General features: G+C 38.6%; 1 protein-coding gene and 1 pseudogene across 1 annotated transcript in view; both read left to right on the top strand.

The window, feature by feature from the left end:
- The first annotated feature begins 584 nt into the window (after window positions 1–584).
- LOC114505856 lies at window positions 585–700 on the top strand (annotated as a pseudogene).
- Window positions 701–7568: 6868 nt separating this feature from the next.
- ZNF41 (zinc finger protein 41) overlaps window positions 7569–11768 on the top strand; it is a 32858-nt gene continuing 28658 nt past the window's right edge. The window contains exon 1 of the mRNA XM_036016314.1: window positions 7569–7651. The gene's annotated coding sequence lies outside the window, so the exon portion shown is untranslated. The remainder of the gene's footprint in view (window positions 7652–11768) is intronic.

The raw sequence follows: 11768 nt of genomic DNA, 5'->3' as shown, positions 1-11768 counted from the left end.
CACATTGATGTTGCTCTCCTTCCCTCTTTCTCCTTCCCTTCCCCCTTCTCTAAATAAATAAATAAAATCTTTAAAAAAGAAAAGATGATTCCAGGAATTCTAGTATGGATGAACATTTGTAAATCAGTCAACATAACTCATCACACAAATACTTTAGAAAAGCCACATAATGCTATTATTATAAAAAATTATATGATACAATTTGGTAGCCATTCATATTAATAATAAAAACTCAAAATAGTAATAGAAGGAAACTACTTAAGATTGACAAGACCATTTTCAAAAAATTGCCAAACTTTATACTAAATGATAAACATTTAAACCATTTCTATTAAAATTAGCAAGAAGATAAGGATTCTCTCTATCATATCTATTACTGAACATTATTTTGAAGACTATCTCAACATTGTCCAACATGACTTCCCACAATGATTGAAAATGTTTTCTATTTAATACTGTCCAGTACAGTAGCCACTAGCTATGCATGGCTATTGAGCAACTGAAATGTGGCTAGGTGATTAAGAAACTGAATTTAAAATTGTTTTAGTTTAAATAAATTTAAATTTAAATAGCCACATAACTGCAAGCAACACTCTAAGGCAGATGATCAAACAATTTGAACTTGATATAGCAACAAAGTCTAACCTATTCTGATGCTCTCTCCTCTATGAGACAAGCCTGTTATATAGACTTAGTGTAAAAAAGATAGCCACATAAGCTTAGTGGCTACTGTCTAATACAGTTCAAATACAAGAAATAATCACATCAAATATTGGATAAAAGAGACAATATTATCTATATCTGATATGATTATACAATTAGAAAACCTGAGAGACTATACTAAGAAGCTACCAGATTTGGGACTTCCAGCCAAGATGGAAGCATAGGTAGACACACTGTGCCTCCTCACACAACCAAAAGAAGGGCAACAATTTTTTTAAGTTATTAACTGACTTTATTTCTTATTTTTATTTTTTAGATTTTATTTTATTTTATTTTTTTAGAGAGAGAAGGGAGAGAGAAAGAGAGAGAGAGAAACATCAATGTGGGGTTGCTTGGGGTCATGGCCTGCAACCCAGGCATGTACCCTGACTGGGAATCGAACCTGTGACACTTTGGTTCACAGCCTGCGCTCGATTCACTGAGCTACGCCAGCCAGGGAAGGGCAACAATTTAAAAACAAAAAACAACCAGAACTGACAGAAAATCAAACTGTATGGAATTCCAACAACCAAGGACTTCCATAAAGAGGAAACATAACATCCAGACTGGTAGGAGGGGTGGAGAAGGGCAGCCAGCCAGCCAGGCAGAGAGGACTCACGGCAAAGTGGCGGTGGAGGACTGGGGCCCTCAAGGCGGTGGCTGGTGAAGCCCACAAAGTGGTGGCTGGTGGAGCAGGTGGTCCCACATTCACATGCAGATAAACTGGGAGGAACACCTAGGGAGTGAGACAGACCGGGCAACCCAGGGTCCCAGCACAAGAAAATAAAGCCTCAGACCACTGATTGAAAACACCTGTGGGGGTTGAGGTATCAGTGGGAGAAACTCCCAGCCTCACAGGGGAGTTTGTTGGAGAGACTCACAGGGTCCTAAATGTACACAAACCCACCCACCCAGGAGTCAGCACCAGAAGGGCTCACTTTGCTTGTTGGTAGCAGGGTAAGTGACTGAAATCCAGCAGAGAGTGGAGCAAGTGCCATTATTCCCTCTTGACCCCTTTCCCTCATACACTGTCACAAAGCAGCGATGCGGGTAGCCCCACCCTGGTGAACACCTGAGGCTCTGCCCCTTATATATAGCATGTGTGCCGAGTTAAAAAAAAAAAGGCCCAAATGGAAGAACAGATCAAAGCTCCAGAAAAAATATGACTAAGTGATGAAGAGATAGCCAACCTATCAGATGCACACTTCAAAACACTGCTAATCAGGATGCTCACAGGATTGATTGAACTTGGTTGCAAATTAGATGAAAAAATGAAGGCAATGCTAAATGAAATAAAGGAAAATGTACAGGGAACCAATAGTGATGGGAAGGAAACTGGGACTTCAATCAATTGTATAGACCAGAAGGAAGAAAGGAACATTCAACCAGAAAAGAGTGAAGAAACAAGAATTCAAAAAAAAAATGAGGAGAGGCTTAGGAACCTCCAGGACATCTTTAAACATACCAACATCCGAATCATAGGGGTGCCAGAAGGAGAAGAGGAAGAGCAAGAAATTGAAAACTTATTTAAAAACATAATGAAGGAAAACTTCCCCAATCTGGCAAAGGAAATAGACTTCCAGGAAGTCCAGGAAGCTCAGAGAGCCCCAAAGAAGTTGGACCAAAGGAGGAACACACCAAGGCACATCACAATGACATTACCCAAGATTAAAAATGAGGAGAGAATCTTAGAAGCAGCAAGAGAAAAGAAGACAGTTACCTACAAAGGAGTTCCCATAAGACTGTCAGCTGATTTCTCAAAAGAGACCTTACAGGCAAGAAGGGGCTGGAAAAAAGTATTCCAAGTCACAAAAGGCAAGGACCTACATCCAAGATTACTCTATCCAGCAAAGCTTTCATTTAGAATGGAAGGGCAGATAAAGTGCTTTCCAGGTAAGGTCAAGTTAAAGGAGTTCATCATCACCAAGCCCTTATTATATGAAATGTTAAAGGGACTTATCTAAGAAAAAGAAGATAAAAATATGAACACTAAGATGTCAGCAAACTCACAGTTATTACCAACCACACCTAAAACAAAAACAAAAGAAAACTAAGCAAACAACTAGAACAGGAACAGAACCACAGAAATGGAGATCATATGGAGGGTTAACAACAGGGGAGCGGGAGCAGAAGGGGGGAAAGGGTACAGGGAATAAGTAGCATAGATGGTAGGTAGAAAATAGACAGGGTGAAGTTAAGAATAGTATAGGAAATGTAGAAGCCAAAGAACTTATATGTATGACCCATGGACATGAACTAAAGTGGGGGGGGGATGTGGGTGGGAGAGGGTGTGCAGGGTGGAGGGAAATAAAGGGGAAGAATGGAACAACTGTAATAGCGTAATCAATAAAATATATTTTAAAATAAATAAATAAATAAATAAATAACAAAAACAAACAAACAAAAAAGAAGCTACCAGATTTGGTAGGTAGTTTTGATAAGGAACTAGTTATAAGGTATAATGATAAAAATGGGTATTTTTTTCCTATATTAGCAGTAAGCACATAGAATTAGCAAAAATAAATCTGAACAATGACAACAAAATTATTATAAATATCTAAGAATAAATTTATAAGAAAAGATAATGCACTTACAAGAAGACTATAAAATATCATTTCAGTGTATAAATCATGATCAAATACAGATGCAGGCTTATTAGGTACAAAGGTTTATTATAATAAAAAGCATTGACTATTTCCAAGCTGTTAATATAACGTTGAATAAAATTCAACTCAAAATCACAATACTTTTGTTTGTTAGGAGTTTTGGGGTAGGTAGAGGATAGTATTAATTTCAAAACTTGATAAAACAATTTTAAACTCCAGCGTTCCTAGAAAAATAAATTTGCAAGAACAAAAGTTCTTTGAAATCAGGTTATAGACACACAATAGAATTCAGATGAGATGAATTCAGTCATGTAATATGAATAAGAGACATTTATTGAAGAAGATACACTGTACATAAGACAATCATGCCTCAGTCCCCTTCAAAGTAGGCACCTTGCAACCTCACACAGTTCTCTCAATTGCCATCAGCAGCCCCGTCATATTTTCCTGAATCTCATCAAGGGTCTGAAATCTCTTCCCATTCAAAGGTGATTTTAGTTTTGAGAAAAGCCAGGGCACCAAATCTGGGCTGTAGTGGGGCTGAGTCACCTGGGTGATTTGATGTTTCACCAAAAACCTCTGCACAAGACATAATGCATGAGTGGGTGCCTTGTTGTGATGACTGGTGACTGGTGGCTGGTGGCTGCCAGTCACCAGTTGCCCATAGCTCTGGCCTTCAGGATCACCTGAATAGTTTCCGTAGAGGAATACTCAAGTTTAATGCAAATTTGATGCAGATTTGTTGCTTTATTCACTCAGTCATTTTGAATGTAATAGCTACACAGTACACATCGTCACTCAACAACGTCTACCATTCCCCTCTGTTAGTACAGTGAAGTTGTCATTATTCTTGCATGCTCATTCCAGTCTCCTTGGCTGCCAGGTTACATCAATGTTGCACAAACCATTCTCGCTGTATTAACAATGGCTGAAGTTTTTCCACAGTCCTTGTATTTATGACCTCATATTACAGAAGTGTTATGTAATTGAATGAATGCAGAGCAATGTGTTCCATAAAGGGTCCTAGCTGATAATGAATTTTACTTGAGCCCTGTGACCTTGGTAAACAAGGCAGTTAAAAAAATGCCCTTACTTTTTTTGTGTTCCAGAAAATGGCTTATTGCAAAGAACCCCACTTCTGTATATGACTTAGATAGGACTCACAGATGCCCCACCTTGTTTGCCTATGACAGTTCAGATACAGATCCTCCAAATTCCCATTCTTTGCCTCATAAACTCTGACTAATTGGAACAAATGCTTGTTAGCTAAACTTTAGTCAGGCTTCTGTCTTTCCTACAGGCTCCTGAACTTTGGTCACCCCTGCCTAAGCAAGCACAAAAAATAATGTGGAAGGTGCCCCCTATCTCAGCTTTTTATGAGAATCAGTTGATCCACTGGTCAACTGATTGTGCAGTTGTCCATGACTGTGCAGCTTCTCCACAGACTCTGCTGATTTTGGCTTGCCTTGTCCTTAACCTAGCTATATGAGAAAGGCAGGCCCTTTTTCTGTTTGGTTATGAGTACTTGCAGATTTCTAAGATGGGAGCTTTCTTCCTATTGCAATAGTCTTTCTTTGTAATCAGTCTCTTCCTACGTATATCCGGATTTGTATTTGACACAGCAAAAACAAAGATTGACTTTAACCTCACACCACATACTAGACTAAATTCCAACTAAATTAAAGGTTCGAGCCCTGGCTGGCGTGGCTCAGTGGATTGAGCATGGGCTGCGAACCAAAGCATCGCAGGTTCGATTCCCAGTCAGGGCACATGCCTGGGTTGCGGGCCAGGTTCCCAGTGGTGGTAACATGAGAGGCAACCACACACTGATGTTTCTCTCTCTCTTTCTCTCTTCCTTTGCCTGTCTAAAAATAAATAAATAAAATCTTAAAAAAAAGGTTCAAGAAAAAAATTAAAACAATAAAAAAGAAATAAATGTTGCCTGGCCAGGTAGCTTAGTTGGTTGGAGCATCATTGTATTATGCCAAGGTTGGGGGTTCCATCCCTGGTCAGGGTGCATACAAGAATCAAGCAATGAATACATAAATAAGTGGGACAATAAATTTGTTTCCCCCTCTCAAATCAATAAATAAAAATTTAAAAAGTTAATGTTAAGACTATCATTTTTTAGGGTGAAGGGATTGAGAAGTACAGATTGGTAGTACCAAAATAGTCATGGGAATATAAAGTACAGCATAGGGAATATAGTCAGTAATATAATAACCATTCATGGTGCCAGGTGGGTACTGGAAATATTGGGTGGGGGGGCACTTGGTAAAGTATATGATTGTCTAACCACTATGCTGTGTACCTGAAACTAATACAAAATAATATTGAATGTAAACTGTAACTAAATTTATTTTAATTTTTAAAATAATAAAGTGAGATACACACAAAATAAAATAAAATGTACTTAATACACTACAGGTAAACTATGTGATATTTATTAAAGTGGATTTTTATTGCATCATTAAAAAATTACCCTTTTAGGATTGTCTAGAATAGGGAAGGAGAATCGTGCAAGGCAGGAGATACAAAAGCCAGAAAAGAAAGCTTAGACTTTTCTGATGAGAGAATACATTTTTGTAATTACAGATCAAAGGACACATAAGATGCAAAGAACAAAAAGAGTTAGGGGAAACATATTGCAATGCAACTAACAAAGTGTTAATATCACCGATGTACAAAGAGCTTCTGCAAAATGATGAGAAAAAGACAAATCACTCCAAAGAAAATTGGACAAAGGATTTGAAGAGTGGCAGAAGAGAAAATTGAAATGGTCAACAAAGAGAAAAATATCCTCAGTTGCACAAGTAGTTAGGAAAATGCAAATTAAAGCAGCTTAATAGTACTAGCTCAGTGGCCAAAATTAAAATGAGCATGGACATCCAATGCTAGAAATTTGCCTTAATAAATTCATATTTTGCTGATGGGAGTTGGAAATGATACAGCCTTTTGGGAAAGTGCTTTGGCTGCATTTATCTATTCAACAACAAACTACTGTTATAAATAACAGTATAATAATAAAACTTCACTTAGCATAATATTCTTCACTTCCATCCATGCTGTTGCAAAAGGTAGGAGTTCCTTCTGCTGCATACTAGGGAATTGACTGTGTGTGTGGGGTGGTTAGAGGAGGGCAAAGTGGGGGAAATTGGGACAACTGTAATAGAACGACAATTGAAAATGATTACAAAAATTTCAAAATATAGGAAGCACCAATTGACTGGTGCCATGAAAACCTGACTTATCAACAATATAGTGGGGGTATTTCTGTCCTCACTCAGTAACTCATGGGGAAAGCAGAAGAAAATGATCAAGGAGATAAACATTTTAAATGACCCAACAAAGAAGCTTGGACCAATAAACACATAAGCTAAATACAACAACTGGAAAATACATTGTCTGTTCAATCAAGAGATGACACAGTTTTGAAAACTGGGCTAGTATTTAAGCATTAAGGGAACTTTAAACAAATTTCAAAGACTCAACATCATCCAGACATTCTGAGACTACAGTGCAATTAGGATAGATGTCAGTAACATGGAATTAACTTTGTGTTTGGGGAAATGGAAAATGAAGTGAAGAACTGTAAAATATTCTGTACTCCCTCTTAATTCTTTGTTTGAGTCATTAATTCTGAGAACAGGATGTGGCTGGACTGAGGTGGCCCACACCCCGTAAACTGCTCCTTTAGGCTGAATTTCAACAACTGCAGATCAAAGCCCACCAAACTTGCAGCTGGTACTCAGTACTTTGTTTTCCTTCCCCTATGAACAAAGACTCCTCTCCTATATAAAACTCCCCATGCTCTAGGGGACACTGCATTGGGCTGTTGTCCCTGTCACTGCCATCTGAATAAAGTACCTGTTTCCTTGCCCTGTGGGTCTCAAAGCATTTTTACAAGTTTGACAGTGGACTGCTAAATAATTCATGAGGCAAAAGGGGAAGAAAGTTACAAATGAGCACTTGAAATTTAACACTAATGAAAATAAATCAAAATTTGAATCTTTAAAACTGTAGTCTTAATGTTTATATAAGGAAACCATAAAGGTCAACTAATGTATTTTTAAACATTGGATGACATGCCCCACCACAGATGTCACAGACTCCCCCCACCCAAGTTACTCCACAGATTCTTGGTGTCAGCCTCTCCATCACCCCTCAAGTGCCTGTGCCCAGAGTGGTTAAACTCTCGCTGCGGGCAACTTCCGCTTCCTGGCCTAAATCTGACACGTACTATTACCTCCCCCCCGCCCCCCCCCCGTGGCAACGATCCTGGGTCCCTAACAGCTGAAGAATCGGGTGATGCCCTCAGCCCACGGGTGGACAGGTGCTGTCAGGTGGGCACGAAGCGGTGCCCCGTGCTCTGCGACCGCCAGCGGAATGGGGACCGTTCAGTGCCCCAGCAGTGAGACCGGGGTTGGAACGGGGGAGGGGGTGGGCCAATTTCTGGGCCGGGTGCTCGGAGGAATTTTTCCAGCTGAGATGGGGACAGTGGCTGGCTACGGCTATGGGTTAAGCAGCCTCGGGCACCGGGGATACACCTGAATGCCAGCACCTGCGTTCTGAGAAAGGACAGCGCCCGACCTGAGCCTAGGCGGCTGCTGGGGGACAGTGCAGTGGGAGAAGTCTGGTTAGCGTCGCCCGTGGTCTGGCCCCATCGGCTACCGGGAAGTACCACAGGGGGAGATCAGGCCAGGGACCGTGGGCTCCGTGGCAGAAATGACTACTCTTCCAATATGGCGACTCCTGGAGAGATACTCCCAAGGGGACAGCCATGTTAGTTGCCTGACAAAGTCACTAAAGACAATTTGAGAGCCCGCTTCTCCTTGGACACACACACACACACACACACACGCACTAAGATGTTGTGACTGCACCCGGTGTAACTGCAGATGGACAGTCAATTCCCGGGTGCCACTGAGCATGTGCAAGATAAAAGAGTCCCTCAAATACACTTTCAACATTTACGGCTCCCGGCCTAAGTTTAACAGGGGCAATTTAGTGCCACTAAAGTATTCACATAATTATGGGGGTGTTATAACATGGATTTGATACTCTGTAGGGTGAATGATGGGGCTTCTCTGGGGTCACTTAGAAGGTGCACAGAATAAGTGGCTTATGGGTGAGTGATGGAGTCAGTGGGGGAACACATGGATAGTTTGTGGAATGAGTAATGATGGGGGAGATGAGTGAGTGATTGACAAGGTATCAAGGTGTAAATGGTGCAGAGTTTGGACGAGGTATCAAGGTGTAGATGGTGCAGAGTTTGAGGTGGGAGTGATGTGAGAACTGAGGAGTTAGTGTTCGGTAGGCTGGGATCAATGATGTGGGGATATCTGTGTGGTGAGCAATGAGGATCCTCTAGGGTCACTCATGGGGATCCCTAGAGGTCATTGATGGGGTCTATGAGGTAAGTAATTGGATCTGTGGGATAAGTGATGGAGGTCTATGTGGTGAGTGATAAGGGGTTAGTGGAGTAAGGAATAGGTACTGTGGTGTGAGTGCTAGGGTCTCTAGAGTATGATGAGGGGTTTGTGGGACTAGTGATGGAGGTCTGTGGGGTAAATAATGGAACATTCTCTGCAATGAGTCATAGGGTGTTAGTGGGATAAGTCATGGAGGTCTGTTAAGATGAATGATGGGAGTTCAGTGGGGTGAGTAAGGAAGGTCTTTGGAAGAAATAATGGGTGGTCTGTGGGGTCAATGGTAGAGTTTGTGGTGTGATTATTGGAGACTCAGTTAGCAATGAGGACTGTGAGGTGCGTCATGTGGTTTATTGTGTGGGTAGTTAAGATTTCTCTGGTGTGAGTGATGGGGTTCCATGGGCTGAATCATGCATTTATTTGGAATGAGTGATGGAGGGGCATATGGAATAAGATATGCTGTTTCATGGGGTCAGTGATAGTGGGTCTTAGATGGGGTTGTTTCAAAAACCTGCTTTTGACTTTGTAGGACCTCCTGTATCTTTGTTTCCTGTGTCATTAAGTTCTGCCATTGATTTCATTGTTTCTTATCTGTTTTTTAATTCTTATTTTAAAATTATTGATTGGATGTTTATCTCATTAATACTCAATCATTTTCTTTTATAACATAAGCATTAGGTTTATGATTTTTTTAGAACATTTTAGCTCCATGTCCCAGGTTTTGCATATCATTTAAACATTTTCACTATGCTTTACTTCTCCTGTTTTCTTTTTTTTTAAAGATTTTATTTATTTATTTATTTTAGAGAGGGAAGGGAGAGAGAGAGAGAGAGAGAAACATCAATGTGCGGTTGCTGGGGGTTATGGCCTGCAACCCAGGAATGTACCCTGGCTGGGAATCGAACCTGGGACACTTTGGTTCCCAGCCCGTGCTCAATCCACTGAGCTATGCCATTCTCCTGTTTTCTAATTCCTGTTGTGGTTTTCTCTCTGACCTGTTAGTTATTTACATATGAGATTTTGATTTTCCAAAAAGTTGGCAATTTTGTTATTGATTTCTTAATTACAGTCAGAGGCTGTCATCTGAGGGGTTATTAGGTGCAGGAGTGAATGTTTTCAGTCAATACATACCACCACATTATTTTCAAAAACTTCTAAAACTAGAACTCCCACCAGCAATATATGAAACAGCTCTGTCCAACATCCTTTCCCACACTGAATATTAGTGCTTTTTAAATTTTCCCCATTCTGAGAGCCAAACACAAGAATATCTAGTTTATTTTCATGTGCACTTTCCTGCCAACTAGTGGTTGAACATCTTTTTCTCTTCATTGACCATTGTAATGTATTTATTTATTTTTTATATCCTTTGCTCTTTATTTCATTGGGTGGCTTGTCTTTCTTACTAATTTGTGAATATTAACTTTCTGTCATTTCTTGTAATTATATTTCCTTTGTATCTTTATATGTTGACTTTTAAAAGGTGTCTTCACATATAATTAGAAAGAATAATCATCTGATTAGATATATGTCTTTATCCTTTACAGGTCCTGAGTGTCTTCTCTTGCCTACACTTCATGCTTAAACAAGTATATGCCTTAAATTTAATATTTTACATTTTTTATCTTTTAAGTTAAATTTTAGTGCAACTGGAAGTTATTCTGGTGTTCTGTGAGATGGAACCAACATTTGTATTTTCCATTTGGATGGAAAATTGCCAGCACTAATCATTTAATGAATACCATTTTCTAACTCAATTAGATGCCACTTTTGTGACATAAATTCCTAAATATTATTGTTCTATTTCTGAATTCTATTTCTTCTTCTGATATATTTATTTAACTCCCTATAAAATTGTATAGATTTTAGAAATATTTTTAATATTGAATAGTGATAGTCTCCTCACTGTTCTTCTTTTGGTTGTTTTATTTACTATTCTTTAGCATTTATTCTGACATGAATATTAAAGCCACTTTATATTGATTCAAAAACAACCATTAAAACTATAATATTTTACAGTTTTCTTTTTATAGCTCCAGCACCCTTTTTAAAAAAAAGTTCATTTTTAGATATTTTTCATTTGTTTTTGTCCTCATGGTGAATAACATATTTTTTTATTTCTATAGAAAATAATCTATCCATTTTTGTAATTTCATTTTCTTTTGCTTTTTATTTTTTATCTACTCCAATTATCAAGCTCTCATGTGAATTCCAGTTGCCTTTTATAGTCTCTTAGTTTTCCTAGATATATGAATTATATTACATCAAATTAACAATGATACTCTCTCTTGCTTTCAAATATTTATTCTGATTACCTCATCTTCTCTTATTGCATTATCTGAAGTTTTCAGAACACTGTTGAGTGATACTTGATAGAGGGAGGATATCCCTATCTTGTTGCTAATTTTAAAGTGATATGTGTTTATTTATTCATCAGTTAATTCATTCAACAAACATTTGTTGACTACCTTCTCTTGACCGATACTAGGTTTGAATCCTAACTAGATACATGTTTTTTTTTCCTAACAGCTTTGCTGATATAATTTACCTACCATAAACTTCATCCATTTAAAGCTTATGCAGTTCAGTGGTTTTTAGTATATTCATAGAGTTGTATAGCCACTGCCACAATGTAATTTTAGAATATTTCATCCCTCCAAAAAGAAACATTGTACTTATTCCTCATTCCCACCCCTTACCCACACCTGCAGGCAACCACTAATTTACTTTCTGTCTCTATAGATTTGCCTGTTCTAGACTTTTCATATAAATGGAATCATACAATGTGTGGTGTTTTGTAATTTTCTCCTTTCACTTAGCATAATGTTTTCAAGACTCGTCTATGCTATAGCATATATTATCAGTACTTCAGTACTTCATTCCTTCTTTTTTACTGAATAATATTACTTTTCAAGGTTATATCACATTTTGTTTATCAATTCACCAGTTGAATATTTGAGTTGTTTTTACTTTTTTGGCTACTATGAATAATGCTGCTATGAACATTTGTGTACAAGTTTTTGTATGGTGT

The sequence above is a fragment of the Phyllostomus discolor genome, chromosome X, assembly GCF_004126475.2.
Source record: "Phyllostomus discolor isolate MPI-MPIP mPhyDis1 chromosome X, mPhyDis1.pri.v3, whole genome shotgun sequence".
Lineage (NCBI taxonomy): Eukaryota > Metazoa > Chordata > Mammalia > Chiroptera > Phyllostomidae > Phyllostomus > Phyllostomus discolor.
This window is presented reverse-complemented; position numbering and strand designations above follow the sequence as displayed.